The 20,133-nt window shown below is 50.3% G+C and overlaps 1 protein-coding gene and 1 long non-coding RNA gene across 18 annotated transcripts in view; one reads left to right on the forward strand and one right to left on the reverse strand.

The window, feature by feature from the left end:
• The window catches only part of ERC2 (ELKS/RAB6-interacting/CAST family member 2), an 877,102-nt gene that overhangs the window by 817,205 nt on the left and 39,764 nt on the right, over positions 1-20,133 (forward strand). The window lies entirely within an intron of this gene.
• Positions 10,048-20,133, reverse strand: part of LOC311632181 — a 37,384-nt gene continuing 27,298 nt past the window's right edge. Inside the window, exon 3 of the long non-coding RNA XR_014796729.1 lies at positions 10,048-10,377. This is a non-coding gene — a long non-coding RNA (uncharacterized lncRNA). The remainder of the gene's footprint in view (positions 10,378-20,133) is intronic.

Genomic DNA, 20,133 nt, shown 5'->3' on the forward strand with positions numbered 1-20,133 from the left:
CCTGCACCCAGTATGCCAGGCCTCCCACTGCCCATTTCTTACCATCTCACCATTTATCACCAGTCCATCATCTTCCAGCTGGACCACAGCAGTCTCCTAGCTGGTCATCCTCTTTCTACCCCATCTCTATGCATTCATAAAGACCAGTTTGTTAAGAGAAAATCAGATTTAAATCCTTCAATGGATCTTGCTCCATTTGGATAAAATCCAAAACACTTTTCAGGGCTTCCCAGTCCCACATAATGGGGGACTTGCCCACTTCTTCAACTGCACTTATGACCACCTTTCCCTTTGCTTAATTAGTCTTTTGTCTGTTCATCACACGCATCAAGTTCTTTCTGGCTTTAGGGTCTTTGCACACGCCCAGCCCACTGCCTGGAGTGCCCCCTGCCCACACTGTCATTGGTTACACTCCATCATATAACCACAGCCAGGTGTCTTCATGGCAGTTATAACCATAGGAAAAGATCTTGTATTATATATCATATATCATTACTTTTTTTTAAAGAGAGAGGAAGGGAGAGAGAAACATCAATGTGAGAACAAAACATTGATTGTCTACCTCCTGCATGTCTCCTACATCAGTCCACAACACAGTCATGTGCCCCAACCAGGAATTGAACCAGCAACCTTTTAATGCACCTAACGAACTGAGCCACATGGGCTAGGCCAGTGGTCAGAAAACTCATTAGTCAACAGAGCCAAATAGCAACAGTACAACGACTGAAATTTCTTTTGAGAGTGGAAAACCGACTTCTGCGCATGGCCCACGAAGTTTCAGTCACTAAGTATGTGTGCACTCGCACATGCTTAGTAATTGATTGGCCCCTTGAGTGTGGCTCTTCCAAAGAGCCGCATGTGGTCTCGAGCCGACCACTGGGCTAGGTTATGTGCTTATATATTATCTGATTTCCACACTCATATGCAAGTACTATGAGAAGAAGGACTTCTTTCATTTCTTTCTGGATTTCTAGCACCTAGAATGTGGTCATATATATATACACACATATTTTTATGTGAATGGATTATTAGCATAATAATAACAAGTCTTAATTGAATAATTACTACTTTGCATAATACACCCTTGGCATTTGATTACTTTGTTCCCTGCACATATCATAGTACCTGGTGCATAATAGGTACTCAAAACTTTTTTTTTTTTTTTTTTTTTGTTTACAATGAGTGAATGAGTGAATTTAATTCTCCATGTTACCCATTTTGCAGATGAGAAATCTCACAGTTGGTAAGTGATGAAGCCAGGTTTTCAACTCACACAGTCAGAATAGAGCAGATGCTCTTGACACACAGTAGGAAGTTCATTTCATGGAGCAAAAACCAAACCTAAATCCAGAGCCAGAAAGCTCAGCACCAGGACATTTCCCCAGACATAGAGCCCTCTGCCTCCCCACGGGTTGCAATAATTTCATTTGAGTCATAGGGAAGAAAAAATTTGGAATTCGAAAGGGGTGTATTTTGGGATTTGAAACTCGACAGCACGTCTTTGCCTGGCCCTGATTCCAGTCGCTGTTGAACATGCCCGTGAAGGCTGAGCATTTACATCCAGCTCAGGGCAGCCCCGCGGTTCAGAGCCTGAAATCCAATGATTATTTCTGAAAGGATTTTATTTTAAAAGCCTTTGAGTGACAAATGATTTAGCAAGTTTTCAACACTGTGCTTCATGTGGTTTCAGTTGCCAGAGGGTGACTTACGGCCAAGCTTGGGCGCTCTAACCCAGTGAGCTTACACGGCCTAAGCAGTCACATCTTTTTTATTATGTTTAATCTACTGGGGCACTTTTTCTTGTCTGAGTGGTTTATTGTCGTCCTGGTGGCAGCATCTCAGCGGGCCGGGAAGGAGTCCCAGCTGGGGAGAGCAAAGGAGAGTGCATTCCCTGACCCCCGCGGAACAGAGAGCACCGCCAGGGCAGAAAGGGTTAATCCGCCCACAATGCCTGTGGCCAGCACTCCTCCCCTGTCTTCCCACGGAGCCCTCAGCTTGGAGGTGGGTTAAAGCTCTTTGGAACAGAGCTATCTGGTTATTATTATGAAATACCCATTTTATTCAGTATCCACTTGTCTTTTAATGTTGATCCTGAATCTTTTACGTGCACCATTTATTCATTCCTTAAACAACTATGTTAGTTAGAATTAGGTTTGGCTTAGAATGACAGACATTCTAAAACAATCATGAAATTTATTTTTTTCTCATATAAAGTAAGTCTGGTCAGAGGCAGCCCGCGTGCAGGTAAGGGGTGTCATGATGTCATCAGGGACCCTGGTTTCTTTAACTTGCTGCTCTTTCATCCTAGCAAGCTGGCCCGCAGCCCACCGCCTGTTTTTGTAAATAAAGTGTTATTGGAACGCGGCCACGCTCATTTATTTACGTATTGTCTATGCCTGCATTCTCACTACAACAGAGCTGAGTAGCTGCCACGAAGAACATATGGCCCGCAAAGCCCAAACTACTTACTATCTGACCCCGAAAGGAAAACATTTGCTGATCCCTGTCCCAGGACAGGTTTTGCCTTCGGATGCAAAATGGCCACTCAAGCCCAGCCTTCAGGGCTATATTCTGGGCAACTGGGATGAAGAGGGATGAAGGAAAGGACCCTCCTTCTCCCCCTGCGGACACATCCTAGGCATTGCATATAAATAACCCTTCTGCCTATATTTTGTCCATCAGAATTTAGACAAGCGGTCACACACAGCTGTAAGAGAGGCTGGGAAATACAGCCATTATTATAGTCACCACGTGTCTGTTTCAGAGTCAGAGGGCCTTTGAGTAAAGAGAATGTCTAACACTTAGTAGGTGGACAACCAGCAGTGATTCTGTCACCAGAATCCTGCACGTGGATATTGTGTTGTTGTTTTTTTTAATATATTTTATTGATTTTGTACAGAGAGGAAGGGAGAGAAATAGAGAGTTAGAAACATCGATGAGAGAGAGTCATCGATCAGCTGCCTCTTGCACACCCCCTACCGGGGATATGCCCGCAACCAAGGTACATGCCCCTGACCGGAATCGAACCCGGGACCTTTCAGTCCCCAAGCCGATGCTCTATCCATTGAGCCAAACCGGTTTTGGCTGCACGTGGATATTGTTATTCCCACATGACAGTTGGGGAGGCTGAGACTCAAGCACTGAAGCAATTTTATGAGACGCACCCCAGTGTAGAAATATAGACCACATACAATTGGGAGATTAGAAACTATGGAGGAAGCATCTTTCTGGAATATTTTCCCACTGTACTAAAACACTCTACTCCATATCCCCCAAGCCTTCCTTCTTTCCCTAGACTTCGCCTCGGTTCTTCAGGAGCAGAACGGGGCCTTCCTGGCCCCAAATAGCCACAGGTCTCTCCACCTCTCGGCTCCCCTGGGAGATCCTTTAGGAGGAGGCCTGTGTCATATGCATCTTAGGATCACCCTGCACCTCAAACAGCCTTGGAACAGAGTAGATGCTTAGCAAACCATTACCAAACTGAGCGCAATTAGATTGTGAGTTCCTTTGAAGTAAGACCCGTGTCATCCTTCTCCTGTATCCAACATTTTTATGGTTTTGATCATGCTGCAAATATTGTGGGTAAGTGTATCAGTCAAAATTAGTTCAGTTCCAAGTGGCAGGAGCCCAGCTCCAACTGGCTGGAGCTGAAAAGAATCTTTATTGGCGAACGTTCCTGAGAAGTCCAGGCAAGGGTGATTCTGTGTGCCTCCACAGCTGGATCTCAGGTTCTCTCTCTCTCTCTCTCTCTCTCTCTCTCTCTCTCTCTCTCTCTCTCTCTCTCTTTCTCTCTCTCTCTCTTCACTTATCTGATATATATCCCATCCGTGTTGCATTTATCTCTCCTCTTTGCTTCTCTCAGTATGTTGGCCTCATTCCCTTCCTTCTTCTACAGAAGGCTGGGGGAAAAGTAGCAATTTCCTCAAATCTCACGGTCCTTTCTGCTCTGGATTCTGGAGTAAAAGAGCTCTCTCTCTCTCTCTCTCTCTCATCTTAGGGTCTTTTGGAAGACTCAGCTGGGCTACTTACCATGCTTGAACCCATCACCATGACTTGGGGTTAAATACTTTGATTAGCCAGGTCCCAGTGAAGAATCCATCCTCGGGCTGGGTAAGCCCCTCTGGGTACATGATGAGGTGGAGGGGATCCGGGTACCACACATGCAAGAGCAATCTATTGTGCTCTTTTTCTCCTTTTTTACAGATAAGGTCCTTGAAGTAAAAAAATGTAGACTCTAAGGGTGGAACTCAGCAATCCGTTAGCAAAATTCTTTCTGAGGAGCAGAATTCAGATGGCCATTTAGGGGGGATCCTACTTAGTGCTAAGAAGTCATAATTATTTCTTTTCTAAACGTCGATGAAGGTTTTAGAAGCTCAGCCTTCCAAACAAGCCTTTTCACATGTGTGCACTCTCTCTGGCATCCGGGCCTGAGATTCAGGCCGTTTCCTTGTACATCGGTTACTGTTTATTTGGGATTCATATGTTTCTTTGACCTTCCGTGCAAGGTTGATGGATGTATTTTTAAGCATCTTTAAATGAATTACAATATATGCCAAACTTATATTTTTGTAATATTTCTGCCAAACTGGACTACAGTAGATGGCTTATTTCCACATTCCTTTGGAATGTGCATGTTCATAAAATTTTACGCCTGTCAGTTGGTAATTTGCCAACATTCATTTGCTATCACATCATGATCATTTTTTTAAAAAACAGAACAAAAAATTTTAAATGCAGGTATTAGCATGGACAGAAATGTCTTTCAATAGCATGTCATTTGGGATGTCTTGGCCGGAGAAAGATGAGCTCGGTAACTGAAGGTGCAGCTGGGAAGAAATGGGACAAAAGGGATGGAGGGCAACCGGGCTCATGAGCTGGGTATTCGTCAGTGTCACCTAACCTCTCACCACTAGCCTGGGCGGCTGCTTTCTCCACAGGCAGGGCATACAGCACACTTACACTTTTCTCACATGACATCCGCAGACTCAATTAAGCGATATATATGTACTCTGTTAGTTGAGACTCTGGGTTTCAAGAGACAAATAGCCAACTCAAATGGCTTAATTTAAAAGGAAGGTGGGGCCGAAACTGGTTTGGCTCAGTGGTAGAGCGTCGGCCTGCAGACTGAAAGGTCCCAGGTTTGATTCTAGTCAAGGGCATGTACCTTGGTTGCAGGCACATCCCCAGTGGGGGGTGTGCAGGAGGCAGCTGGTCGATGTATCTCTCTCATTGATGTTTCTAGCTCTCTATCCCTCTCGATTCCTCTCTGTGAAAAATCAATAAAATATATATTTTTAAAAAATAAATAAAATTAAATAAGGAAGGTGGGGAGGGAGCATTTTTCAGCTTAAATAAACCATAAGATCCAGGGCTGATTGACTTCAGATACAGCTGAGTCCAGAAGCACATAGGATGTTATCAAGATAATGGTCCTCTCCATCTCCTGGCTCTGCTCTCCTCTGGGTTGGGTGCCTTCTTTGGCTGACTTTCACACTGAGGTGGCAAGATGGGCTGCTGGCAGCACCAGGCTGGCATCCAACAACTCCATGAAGAGATGGCTACTTTCCTAGCAGTTCCAAGGAAAGTCCAGGGCAAACTCTCATTGGGGTGAGCTGGGACGTGTGCCACCTATTGCTGAAAAAATATGCCATAGCCAAGAGGATGCTGCATTTTGGTTGACCATGTCTGATCACGTGCTTCCTCTTCGATTGGGCACAGACTGGGGATGGAGGGTGGGTGGCTTTCTTCCCCCACATCTGGGTGCTGTTCTTAGAAGAAGGTGGAGGATTCTGTGCAGGAAAAAAGGAGAGTGGTCCACTGTGCCTACCTTTGGTAAAGGTGCAGTGGCCGCACCACACCCCCTCAAAATGGTGAGCCAGGAATTTCAGGATGAGGATTCTAGAAGAACCCTCATAAATCGTGAAGACTGGTGAGATTTAGGAAGAATGGTTTTAGCTTTTATTTTTGAATTAAATACTCTGCCAAATGCCTTCGATTGAGTTGACTCTGAAGGGCCCAGCCCCGGTTCACTGAATCTTCCTTTTTACCTCTCTCGGGTTCCCCACACAAGCACAACCCATCTCGGAGGGTCTTCCACGAACTCCCAAGACCTATATATGATCACCTCTGAGTTCATATGAAACCATAATGGACAGATGGAAAAATGAAAAATCAGGGATGTAAAGGAATTTGCCCGAAAACAAAAGCTTGTCACCTTCCAAGGTGACAGATCTGCTTCTAAATAGCAAGATGTCTGATTTCTAACCCAACGTTTTTCTCCTCTCTCCTTCTCTCCAAGAAAAGAAGCAATAGTTTGGTGTACCCTCTACTGGGGATGTGCTTATATCACTGAACCCATCTGCCTGAACTCATGAAGTCATGTTTACTGTAGCCATTGGTACGCTGATGAGCCAATCGTTCAAGTTTGCATCCTAAGCTATAGGGGAGCGGTCAGGAACACCCTCTGACCTTTGGTTCCCTATGTCTGGCTTGGGGAAAGGGTTCAGTGTCTCAGAAGGGGGACATTAGAGCTGAAGGGGAACAGTTTGCCACGACCGTGGCCTAAGCACCCTGCCACAGCAATGGGTTTCTGATCAATCGTTTCCTCTTTGATCATATTTCTAACAAATGTTGGTCTAAGACTTGACCATATGATAGCTTTTTCTCTGAAATTTTTCCAGTTACCTCTTACTATATAACAAACTAACCAAACACTAGTGGCGTAAAGAACCATTTTCTTATGTTTCACAATTTTGTGGCTCAGAAATTCCATCAGGGCTCAGCTGGGCAGTTTGGCTCCGTGTGGTGTGGACTGAGGTCACACCGAAGGATATTCAGCACGTGGCTGGGTTGGAAGAAGTCCCAGAAGGCTTCAGTGCATGCTTGTGCCTGGTGGGGACCACTGGAGACCGATCTCACAGGGCCCTGCTTCTCCCTGTCCTGGCAGAGCCCTCCTTGTGGCTCTCCATCTGGTTAGTCTGGTTCCTTGTGTGGTCGCTTAGGGCACCAGGAAACCAGGCTGAAGCTGCTGGTTCTGTGGAGGCGGGAATAAAACTCGGTTGGTCAAAGCAGTCCCAGGTCAGAGCAGAATCAGGAGGGCAAATGGCCTCCTCTTCTCAGGGCCACCTTTAACTCACAGGTGCTCTGCCCTGGGCCTTGTCCTCTGTTGCGGTGTCCGGAAATCTGTGCATGTTAAAAGGATTTCTGGACTTCGGCTTTGGATTGCCGTGGTTGAAGCAGTGTCCCTTGTCCAGTGAAGGAGCCCCCAGGAGGGTAAATAAGGTGGATTTCTGCGTCAGACGCCCCTGGAGCACAGCTCTCGAACTTCCCTGGCGTGTGCTTCCCCGGGGATCTTGTGGAAATGCCGACTTTGACACAGCAGCTCTGAAGTGAGACATGACATTCTGCATATCTGACAGTCTCCCAGGTGAGCCTGAGAACATGTGGGTTCAAGGCCCATAAATAGTGAAGAAGGCCCCAGAGTGATGGTTTTCAGCCCCGTTTAGCAGCTGAGCCCATTTTACAAAAGGAATCGCAAGTTGAGAGTCTGTGTCCAGAAGATAAAAGCAGAGGTGCTCTGGGTGAAGGGACTGGCACTCAGGGACCTGGGATCTGGCTAACTACCACCCTCCCAAGGCTCCCAAGAGAACCCCAGAGAAGGACTTAGGGATCCCAGAACCCAAAATAAATAAATAAATAAATAAATGCAAACTTAGGAGGAAGCTAGGTAGGCAGCCACCCAGAAGTAGCGGCTCCCTATGGAAAGAGGCCGTCAGCCCCAGGGGCAGTTTGGGCACTGATGCTCCCATCGCCATCTCTTTGGCTTCCGGCATCCTTTCGTAGGCAGCGCTGCCATCATTCCTGTCACTGAGCAGGAGCCTGAGACCTCAGGAAGACTGGGCACCGGCCAGAACCAGCATGGACTCTGCACGAGTGTAGCTTGGGGGCACCTGGCTTTGTCCTGATGAGGGGGGGAAGCAGTGCCCACTGCATAGAGTTGGCGCGATGGCCCGTGCAGGGCATGCAGTGCAGAGCAGGGCTCTGGGATGAGCTCAGTAAGTGGGGGCTGTGGCACCCCTTTGAGTATTCTGATTCCATGTGGAGTGGTTGTTCAGGTGAGAGTACCAAGCATCAAGCATCCCTCTGCCTCAGGTATGCAAACCTAGGCTAGGTAGCCCTGGGCAGGGACGGCTGTTAAAGGACTCATAAGATCTTTCCACCCACCCAGTAGTTCTCAACTTCCCATCAAACTTCCCAGGGGGGACTTGGCAGCTGAGGGCTAGAGGCCAGGGAGTTGTTAAAACATGCACAGGACAGCCCCACAACCACTACGGGGCCACATGTCAGTAGTACCCACGTTGTGTGTGAGATCCAGCCTGACATCCTAAGATAATTTCTTTACTGGGGACTCTACCTCTGTCACACTTTATACTGAGATAGAGCTTGGCAAAACTGTTCTGTGAGCCAAACACAGTCTGTTTTTGTAAATACAGTTTTATTGGGACACAGCCACACCCATTCATTTACCTGTGGCAGCTTTGGAGGTCTGATGAATTTGTCACCACCATGCTGACCTCCTGGCAGAGAAGAGCTGGGCCAGGAGGGTTTGCTGGAGCAGAGGAGGGGTGGTGTGGGCATTGCTCCTGGTACTTCATGACTCCAGGGGGTGCCTCACCTCAGGGCTAACGTGTCTTCAGCAGCCCAGCCGAGATAAGGCTCCTTGCCCGCCCCCGTCGCGCCCTTGCCCCAGAGGGTGGGGATGGATGAGATCATGTCTGAGCAGCCCCCTTGAGCTCCTGTGAGATAGGATGGCCATCCATACCCCATGGGGTAAGCGCCTTGTTCCCCTAGAAACTGATGATTCAGCATGAAATATGGCCTTGCCCGGGACAGAGCTAAAACAGGCCGAAGTCTGGGGTCAGGCCCTTGCTGGAAGGGAAGGATTAAAAAGAAATTAATCTCTCTTGTTCTCTCTTTGTTCATCATCCCCAGTGGAGAGAGGCCAAAGGCAAGGAGGACGTTGATGGATGGACCGAGGGTGTTGTCCTCAGAGGCCTCTCTGGATGGAGTTTGGAGGAATCTGGGCTGCACCCAGAAGACCTCGCCCACCAGGGCTCAGGCCCACCCATCAGGGCCGTTCGTGGGCCTCATTTCATCAGCCAGGCCTCTGGGGACACGCGTGTTGTCTGGCGCGGCTAATTTAAATGTCTAGCATTGATTTCCAACAACTTTGTTGCTACACAGGTGGCGATTGAGACCTAATATTGTATAAGCTACTGAGGGAGGACCCCCTGAGAGGTGGGAGTCGGGGTTGGTAAAATAGGAGGGGGCTGGATTTTATGGGCACCTGGAGCTGGGGCTTCAGGGTGGTGTGTGAGCGTTGGGTGGGTGCATGCATTTCACTTGCGCCCCCAGCAAGCCACTGTGAGAGGACACTGTGGCTCAGAACTACGCTCCGGGACGCTGCCTGCAGCCATCAGAATCCGAGTTGGAGAAAGGTTTCCTTCAGGGAAGGAAGGAAGATGTAGGAAACTTGCAGAAGGCCGAACAGTCCGGGAAGGAAAACATTTATGTGGTTCAGACCTAGAGGGATGCGTGGAGTGAGCACAGCTGGGCTGGCTCAGACGCGAGGGGCAAGGGGGAAGCGGGTCGGAGAGCCCTGCTGCAGGGAAACCCGTGCCAGACAGAGCTGCGTGCTGCGGACGGGCGGTCCAGAGGTGAGGCTCCAGCCTCTGCCTCCTCCGGCCCGTGCTCCCTGCGCATCTGCCTCTGCAGACCTTGCTGCAGGACCAGCGCGAGGGGTTCTGCAGGGGAAAGGCTCATGTCCCCACTGCAGGCCAGGCCAGGCCCACTTTTGGCCATTTCCATCTGAGCCGACCGTTTGGAGGACCGCAGAGCAAGGATGGATCAAAAGTTTGGCATGTAAACCACTGTTTACCCCTCTATCTCTAACACATTCCATACTTCAGAGATGTTTGGCCCATTCCGTGGTACGAGGCGCATATTAAAAACATGCCCCAAACATGTAAACTCTCAGACAATAGCGTTGCAGAGCAAAGCATAATATTATTTAAAATCTGGGCCAAAGGTCGCAAACACAGCAACTTCTCTGGACTGTGAGGGATGCTCGCGCAGGAGCTGTAGTCACTTGATGAACATCAGACGGACTTCTGCTGCCTTCGGAGTGCTGCATCTGTTTGGCTGGCCACGTTCACTCGCAGCCTTGTAGCCAGTGAGAAGGAGGAAATGAATTGCTTAGGGGGAATTCGGTGGCGGGAGCATCTTCTGGAACCTGTTTTCCTCATCTTTTGTAACCACAGATGTTTGCAACTTTATCACTCCTGAGTTACTTGGAGGGACTTCTTGAGATCAGGGTCTCTGCAAATAATACGAATATTTGGGGTCAAACTTTTTTCCACTTGAATTCTTTCACTCGTACCTGCAATATTTATTGAGCACCTACTATGTGCCCAGCAGTGCACTCAGTGTGAAAGGTGTAACAGTGGGCAAAACCAGACATTACCCCTGCCTCGTGGGGCCTTCAGTCAGTTGGCAGAGACAGATGTCAATCAAAGGATTACATGAATATATTAAATTACATCTGGGAAGAGGCTGAGAGGCCAGAGGGGGTAGTGCTCTGAGGTCCTATGATGATGGTTCATGTCTAGTGGTTTCAAGTGTTTTCACTGTTGCCGTTATAGAGCCTCTCCATTATTATGCCAATATTACAGAGGAAGGGAAAGAGGCACAGAGAGGTCACAGGCAAAGTCAACACCAGAGCTGGATTCAAATCGAGACATTTTGACTCTGAAATCCTGGTCATTAACCCACCCAGTAGGAGGATTGAGCCGGCGGGGGGGGGGGGGGGGGGGCTTTCATGAAGAAGTAGCAATTGAGTCGTGGTCTGAAGGATATGCTGGAACCAGGCAGAAAGAACAGCTTGTGCAAAGGCCCTGTGGCTGGAGGCCACAGCGAATGCAGAAAGCAAAGAGGATGGCAGAGTGAGAAGCAGTTGGCAGTGCCAAACCATGCAGGGCATTGACTGGCGTGTTCCTCCCCTCAGACTTCTTCCAAATGGGTTTCCTGCCCACCTAGCACGGCTTTAAGCTGGAAGCAGCCTATGGGGTGTGCAGAGTGAGCTGTTTAGCTCTCAGAGATGGCAGAACTCACGTGGCAACTACTTGCATAAAGTGTTCCCTCCAGCAGCGGCTAGGATAAGCAAAAGCTAGGTTCCTTTGCAGGCTGCGGTCTGTTGTAGAAACCTTTGCCCTCGGCAGCCCAAGATGGCAGGACTCCTGCCAGCCTTGCTGCAGGATGGAGACAAAGACGTGAGAGGTGCCTGAGAGGGAGGCCAGCCCTGGCTGTGCCCACAACATTCCCATTGTCCGCCCGCTGTTCTCCCTGCTGCTTGCCTGTCGGTGTGGACACCTGCCATTCCAGAACACGTCTCCCTCAGCTTGGCTCACACTGTCCCCTCCAGGGGTGCCACCTGTCACCTCCCACCCCAGATTTTGCATGTCAAACCCCAACTTTCTTCCCGTGGCGCTCCAGTGCCGTCTCCATGCAGCTGCCGCAGGCCCTTCGCCAGAGGAAAGTTCTTGCTTTGTGTGTGCACAGAACGTTTGTCCTCCTCTCGCTCAAGCTCATGTCTCTCTCCCCTGAAAGAGTATGGACTCTGGGTCTGGGTGAGTTTATATCCTGCAATCAGTGTCCCTAGCACAGTGCCTGGCACAGAGTGGGCTTCCACTAACTGTTGGATGTTGCTGTTGGGCTTTGCTACTTTCCATCACATAGTCAGCTCTTTTTAACTCTCTTGGTTGTGAGTGAAAGAAAAAAACAAAAAACAGCTCAGAAATCCCATATGCAAAGGAGAGAATTTGCTTGTGGAACTGGATAATTGAGAGCCACCTTCAGGCACAATGAGGTCCAGGGGCTCCATTGCTATGGTGAGTTCCTGACTTCTCTCCATCCTATGTCTTTTCTGTGTGTTGATTACTTTCCCAGACTCCACCTGGCAGCACGAGGGCGACCAGCCATCATCCTTTCAGGTTCAGGTCCATTGGCAAAGAAAATAGTCCAGCAAAATTTTAATACACCTCATAGGATCTGAATGAGTCACTGTGGGCCAGGGTGCCTGATACCGTGATTGGCTGAGCTGAGTCACGTGCTCTGTGGAAGGAGCTGGGGTTAGAGCATGTGGACAGAGGCAGCGAGGAGATGAGAATTCGGGCTACCTTCCTGTAGGTAAGGTCACTGGAGGCTCTGGGGTGAACACCCAGGCCCCTTTGATCAGCCTAGAGGACAGCAAGGCCCCCCTGTATTGGACTCGCTGCTGACACTGTGAGCGTGGGAATATCCAGAGTGAGAGGAAGGATGCTTCAGCCTAGATTTTAGGTCCGAACCCTTCCTCTCAGAGACCTGCAAAGGAAACCCCGCAGTGTGTAAGGCTGGGTGGAGAGTGAGGACATGCTGCTGCGTGAGTCCTCCAGGCTCTCTCTTGCTCTGTCTTTCTCTACCGATGTGAAATGCTTGTCTCCAGGGGGGCCTGGCACCCTCCGATCCAAGAGGCAGGCTTCTTCCTGCTCTGGGGACTCCACAGCCCCATGTGGGCATCACGGTGACAGTGTCTGGGCGCCTTGACCCTCAGAGTAAGATCGGCTGGCGGGGGGGGCTTTCACGGTTCCAGGGCTCTCGGGCTCAGTGATGTGGGAATGACTGCTCCCTCCTGCTGAAGCCTTCCTCCCCTCCCATGTTCTCCGTGACCGAGGGGGCGGGGTGGGGGGGACATTTCGGCCCCTCTGAGGTATTTACTGATGAGGTGCAGAGGGAGCCCACAGGCACCGCTGGCTCGGTCTGCTGGCTGCTGTGCTGAGGGCTTCCTCTCAGGGATCACTCTGATCCTTGGAGACCCCAAGACTGGGAAGTGTGGGCCGCGTGGCCCGGGGTCACCCAGGTGGTCCGAAGGTGACCGGGTTCTGGGACTTGCACGCACAGCCATTTGGCCGGGAAGCCTAACCCTCCCCTCAAAATGTTAAAAAGCCTGTCCCCCCGTACCCACTTCTCTTTCCGGGAGGCGCTCTGGCTTCTGCCTGGGACACGTCGGAGCGCCTGGCGGAGGAGAGGGGACAGGCTTGCTCTCCCGGGCCCTGCCCTGCCCGGCCCCGCTCTGCGCGCAGGCCCGCTCCTTCCTTAATTTAAAGCTCAGATGTGCTCAAGCTGGAGCTGATAGGGTTTCTGCACCGGTGGAGACAATGAAAAGGCATTGCTGGCATGGTTTGAATTAAAGGAGAATTTCCCGTTTTTCATAAACATTTACAGTAGTTGTGGATGCAGAGTTGAAAGGTTTAGGGTTTTGGTGTTTAATTAGAAACAAATGCCCTTTACGGTCCTGTTAGCAAGGGCGGCGGGTCTCCGATTATTAGGATTATTCCCGTTATTTGTGCCGGCGTTGTGACTGTTTTCCATGGCGCCTAGTACCGACTTCCCCAAGGTGGCTGGTGTGGTGGCTGGTGTGGTGGCGGGGAGTAGGACCCGCAGAGTCGCTGGTGAAGGTTCCCTCTGGGGGCCAGGCTCTGGGTCGGCTCGGGACCCCCCTCACAGGCTCCCTTCCTTCCCAGGGCGGTGGGAGCTACAGGCTTAGAGGCAGAGTAGCGAGCTGCAGCCTTCCTTGCGCCCCACCTCCCGCCCCCCGAGCGATGTTTGCGGGCCTTGAGAACCCAGGCTGTCCGAGAGGAGGCTGGCCGTGCCCCTGGCGCAGCCCTACGTCCTGGTTGAGAACAAGGGCGGCCTGCGGCACGAAGCACATGTGTGGAAGCCCAGCTTCCTGGGAAGCAGCGGGGGAAAATCACAGCCATGCAGCCTGCAAGTGCCTTTGTGTTGCACTGATGAGATTCCAAGGCTGCCCAGGCCGGAGCGGGAGAAGACAGACCATCACAGCAGCCCGAGATGCTTCCTACCCGGGAGAGGGTGTCCTCCATTCGGTGTCCCCTGAACTCAGGCCTGTGTCCGCCCCGCAGCCCTGAGGGGCCCCTCTCCTCCCATCAGGCCCCGCTCTGAACCTCTGGCTTCAAAACCATAATAAAAGGGTGGGAAGTGCCTGAGACTCGTTCCTCCTGATGAGGTGACGGCCATCTCCCCTGCAGCGGTGATTTTGAATGTTTGGTGGTCAAGAGGCCATCTAAGTTGTTTCATAAGCAATCGAAGAGGTCAGAGAAGTGTCCAGCCAGAGTGTCCTTCAGGAGGCCAGTCCCGTCTTCCAGATGGAAGGGCTGAGGAGGGAGAGGGAGGAGCTCACCCACAGGGTCACAGGTGAGGAGGTGACAGCTGGCTCAGCCCGGTCCAGAGGGCCGAACTCTCGCTCCGTGAACAGACGCAGCATACTTCGTGTTCTCTCCGCTGGGAACGATTGAGGTGCTTCTGGGAAGATATTCAGCCTTCCCTGCCAAAGGCGAGGCTGGATTACATGATTTCCTCCGCAAAAACAGTTGATAACAACCCTCTGCCATGATTTCAGATTCAGAAAATCTGAAAATGTGGAGAGCGGCTACAGCGTTTGGACAGGTTCAAGCCTCAGACTAATGAGAGGGCACGGTCTTCTCCTGGCAAAGCCACATGCGGGTCCCAGCTTGGACCTGCACAGTTATACCAAAGGCTATGGCTGTAAGCTTGACCTTACGGTCCGAACCTGTGGTCCCAGGTGGCGGAGTGATGTGGGCTGCGGGAGGTGCGGGAAGTGCTGCCAAAACAAAGCCTGACGGGGTTCTCAGGTGCGTGTGATTAAGTCGATTCGAAACCCGGGAGAACATTGTACACATCTTAACCACGCCCTTGCTTTGCCTCCTGGGATCCGACTATAAAGTAAAGACTCCGCTTGCAGGCTTGTCACGGTCTCTCCATCCGAGAACAGCCATGTTCTCTTGTCTGTTTCCTTTAATTCTTCACCACCACCCATGACCCCCCTCAGGTTCATGAAAATGCTAATAACTTTAAAGCAGAAACTAAACGGCATCCAGAGTCCTACCTCTGAAAAAGACAGCCCCATGACTACAAGTATATTTTGGTCTCCAGTCCTCATTTTTTTTTTTTTTTTTTTTTTTTTACTTAGAAGATTAGACTCTAAATGCTGCAGAGGCCTGGCTGTGAGGTTTGGATCCGGGCACCATCCTTTTCTAGCTGTGACCAGTTACTTAACCCCGTGTCCTGTGTCCTCATCGGGTTCTCGGGAGGATTAAGCAGAATTATTAATGTGGGGCGTTCAGCACCACGCTTGGTGCATTTTAATAACTTGCCATTGTTATCATCATAGGAAAAATAGAAAAAATCTGGAAGGCCCACAATCATAACAACACAGAATTATTAAGTTACAAAAGTCAAAACAAATGACACTAAAGTAGAGGAATGATTGCAAACTATTCAACCACTCAATACAAGAATTCATTCAGTTGGTCACTTTTTAACCTTAGTTCCTAAATCTGTCTGACAATTAAAAAATAATTTTTTAAGGAAGAGATTCTTAGAAAGCAACAGAAAATAAGCCCCTGTATCTTCTGCCTAGAGGAAAACTCCCCTCGAGTGTTTCTATAGTGACAGAAATATGGCTGTGGATGTGGCATTATGGGACATACATGCCCATGAGGCATTGCCAGAGGTCCCTTGCTCCTCTCTCTCTCTCTCTCTCTCTCTCTCTCTCTCTCCTCTCTCTCTCTCTCTCTCTCTCTCTCTCTCTCTCTCTCTCTCTCTCTCTCAATTTTGGGGGTGGGGTAGGTTCCACCGGGCTATTTTAATAGAACAAAGTCATATAATGAACTTTTTCGCATAAAATGCATTTTTCCATGATTCAGTCACTGTACCTTGTTTACAAAGCTTGTAAAAATGGTAGATTAAATGGGTCCCTTTCTCTAGTGTGCAAACGTCCAAACTCCTCAAAGCCAGGAGAGGAGAATGAGGGGGAGGAAGAGGGAGGAGAAAGCAATAAACGGACGGGGGAGCAGGACGGTGTAATGTGAGCATGAGGACAATGTGTGGCTGTGGAAACTCAGAGAGGGATCCTCTGGAGACCTGCCCCCAAGCCCACTCCTGGCCAAGGTCAGCTTGTGTGCGGACTTGCTAAGACCGTGGAAACTGTGCACACACGAGAGCCCCGCGTTCAAGCTGTGGAGACGGGGCCCTGAGCACCATGACGTCTTTTCTCCGTATTGTGAGAGGCCCGATGCCTCCCAGACAGGAGCCCGCTCTCTGAGGTGCAGAGAACATGGGCATGCGCTGAAGCTGGGTAGGCTTGAGGGCAACAGGAGATTGAGGTATACAGATACAGGACCAGGGGGTATGTTTCAAAATCCTTCACCAACAGGAAAAAAAGAAGACAAAGGAGAAGGGAAAGTAGGAGATGAGGGAGAAGAGGAAGGGGGGAGGGAGGGGATGTGAAGCAAGTGTAGCCACTTCTTGATAACAATGGATAGGGATGGGCACAGAGAGATTGCGATGCTTAATTTTATGTGTCAACATGACTGGACCATGGTGCCCAGGTATTTTCTGACATTGTTCTGGATGTTTCTGTGAAGGTGGTGATTTTTGCTTTTGTTATTTTCTTTTTTTTTTTTTTTTTTTTTTGGAGGGGGGGAGGTGGGTGGTGGTGGTGGTGAGATGAACATTTAAATAAGTGGACTCTGAATAAAGCAGATTGTCCTCAATAACAAGGGTGGGCCTCATCTAACCAGTTGAAGGCCTTAATGGAACACAGACTGACCTCCCCTGAGCAAAAAGGAATTCTGCCTGAGTCTCCAGCCTCTTAGCCTCTGTCATCAGATTTTAAACTCCAAACCTCCATCATCATGTGAGAAAAGTCCTTAAAAGAGGTCTTTCTGTCTATCTCTCTGCCTATCTATATCAGTCTCTGCACACACACTCCTGGTCGGCTCTGTTCCTCTGGAGCACCATGGCTATACAGAGGCTCATTGTCCTGTTTTGTTGAGTACTGTGGGCTTGGACATTTGGAAAGCAGGTGGACCTGTGGCCAAATCCTGTCCTCATCCCACCAAAGGTGTTATTCTGGGCAAATGACTGACCTTCCAGACTCACTCTCAGGTTCCCCGCCTGCAACAAGGGACCATTCGTAGCACCTGTTTCATGGAGTTTGGAGAGAATTGCATGAGGCGATGGGTATAATGTAATTCACCTAGTACTTTAAGCACTGATCCAACAAGTATTCACTGTACACCAGCCCTCGTATTGTAGTTATGACACTGGATACAAAATGATGAGACCCCCTACCCTTGAACAACTTGATTTCTGTGGAGGAGATCGAACTAAGTGGGATCATCACACTCCCAAACGTATACGCACAAACTGGAATAAAGAGTTTGATGTAAAGACCATGATTCTAGGAGAGTTCAGAGCAAAGAAATTTGGCCAAGAGTGGGGTCTTCAGGGAAAGCACCCTGAAGGCAGTGATGCTTGAACTTCGGGGGAACAGATGGAGCAGAGCCCTGAAGACAGAGGGAAGGAGGCAAGGAGGCAAGAAGGCCTGGGGAGGGGGCGGGCGCATGAGGCCAGTGAGGTCACAGAGTGAGTTTAAAATCTGATTAGAGGCCCGAAGGCTGAAGACACAGGCAGAATTCTTTCTTGCTCAGGGGAGGTCAGTCTGTGTTCCATTCGGGCCTTCAACTGATTGGATGATGCCCACCCTTGTTATTGAGGCTGGTCACCCTTATCTCTGAGCCTCAGTTTCCCCATCTGGAATGTAAAAGTACCTGACCTAAGGGGCCTTGCAGGGAAGCTGTTAAGTGACAGTAAAATGCCATGGAAAAGGTTTTCTACCGTACTAACTGTGTGTGTGTGTGTGTGTGTGTGTGTGTGTGGATAGTAGCTAGAAGTAGCTGCTGCTTTTACCATTGTTCTTACTGCCAGGAAAAGTAGTCTATGCCAACCTTCTTCAGCTGTCTTGCTGCTGGCCTAGGCCAGGGCCCGTGCCCGGAGCCTGTGTTTAGAAAGGTGCATGATCTGTAAGCAGCTGGCCCCCCAAAAAGCATGGCCAGCAGGCAGCAGCCCGCAGGACCGCCATCTCATGCCACTTACTTCCTCTGGGCCCTCGGCCCAGGCACCCTTACCTCCGAGCCTCAGTTTCCCCATCTGGAATGCAAGCGTACCTGACCTCAGGGCCTGGCAGGGCAGCTGTTTAGTGACATCAGAGCTCACGAATGTGGAATGACTTTGAAACGTTACAAAAGCGCAGGGGGGAAAGGTAAGGCGGGGTTGGCTGCGCATCTGGCTCCCACATTGTCTCCGGCATCCTGCGCTGGGAGTGCAGCCTCCGAGGCGGCCGCTGAGCTCCAGGGTGAGGCCCGGTCCCCCGCGGTAAGGAGAATAACTTTGGATAATGAGGATAACCGGGGCCTGACACTCTACCCTGCCCTGAGCCCTTTTGCAAAAGGGGCCCCATTTGACAGTCAGTTGGGCCACGCTGGAGGCTGGAGGCGGGCCAGACATCGCATTCCCATTTCCCAGACAGAGATCCAACCCCGGACCATAGTGGGGAACCCAGGCCCCAGCTCCTGTCTTGCGCGACCAAATTGAGATCTCTATTTTACAACAAGTAACTGTGGATCATAGAGTTTAAACCCAGGACCACGTTAGAGATCAACAAATGGATTTTTTATTTATTTTTGGGGGGCCTGCATGCATTGTGTCTTAAACGTGTGATCTTATTGCCAAGATTTAACCCTTTGCACTCCGCTGCCCCCTCTCAGGGGACATCGGAATTCTAGCATATCACTCGGATGTCCCCTCTCAGGGGGGACATTGCAGTCTATTAGTGATTACGGGGAATTGAGTTAATTCAACGCACGTTTCCGCCGCAAAGTAGCGTCGAGTAGCTGGTAGCCAATGTCCAGAATGGTTCGGAGTGCAAAGGATTAAGAATTTGGTGGCTCATATTAAAAAGATCGAGGTATTTTTAGTTTCTCTTGAGAAATGGACAGTCTGGCCCCTGGGGATCTCCATTTCTGAGAAGCAGCCTTGGCTGGGATGGGGCGGCGGCTGCCCTGTAGTAGGTGAGACACTCTCTCAGCTTCCCACTGTCCTTCCCACGTCCACGATGGGGGTGCCCAAGTAAACACATACGTGTGTGTGACCCTAGTCTCAACCGATTTCCTCACTTAGCAATGGGGACGCTGACCCCAGAGGGGCCACGTGAACCGTCAAAGGACACACAGCTTTTGGATGCGAGGCTTGGCACAGAGAGAGTCGGGGTGCCTCCACTCCCGGCTCAGCCCCACGTCACCTCCTGGCTGGCACACTAGCGAGGCTCCCTCGTGGCCATTTCTTTTCTGTTCTTGGCTTTTCCAGAGGAGAAGAGCGCCAATGTGCAGATGGAGGGACGGGAAAGTCAGGAGTAAGTGTGTAGACACAGTTAAGGGAGAAAAGTCCAGGTCACTTGTGCCAAGAACCCAAGTCAGTCAACAATATTTAACCCCTTTATCTCTTGAAAAGATTAACCAAGCTATTGATGGGCAGCGTACTTCCTAATGACTTACTAGCACAAGGGTAACGGAAAGGAGGAAAATGGGTGTCTGTCCAGGAGGCGCTGCTGTGCTGTGCGGGGCCCTCCCCACGCGGCCTGCTCGCAGAGGACGGGTCTCCTGTGGGAGTGCCCGGGTGGTCAGGCACGTGCATCTGAAATCCTGCATTTGTATTCAGACGGGGCCTCCTGCTGTCTGTGAAATTGGCCATGAGCTGCTTCCCTGGCCCCACTGCAGACCCATCAGGTCCTCCTCAGGCCTCCCGTCCTGGCCGAGGCCTCACCAACCTGAAGGTCCTCATCTTGCCCCGTCCTCCAGAGCAGAAAGCTCTGGGCGGGGACCCAGGAGGACTGGCGTCTTTTCCAGCTGAGCCCCAACGAACCCAACACTGTGTGTGACTCACATGCTTGCAGAGGGGCTTAGAGGATACCTCCTTCCATAGCACAAGCCTTTGGTCTGACCATCCCATTGGCTTGACAAGAACCCGAGTCCCATGCCCAGCGTCTGTGGCATCCGGCCTCCAGGCCTGCTCCAGGTGCAGGCTGCGTTGCCTGTGTTTCTCCTTCCTCCTTCCACCTTCCTCCTCCTTCCTCAGTCTCGGGAAGTTCCTGGGGACTGA

Source organism: Pipistrellus hanaki (genome assembly GCF_964339955.1).
Source record: "Pipistrellus hanaki genome assembly, chromosome: 13".
In the NCBI taxonomy this organism is placed as follows: Eukaryota; Metazoa; Chordata; class Mammalia; order Chiroptera; family Vespertilionidae; genus Pipistrellus; species Pipistrellus hanaki.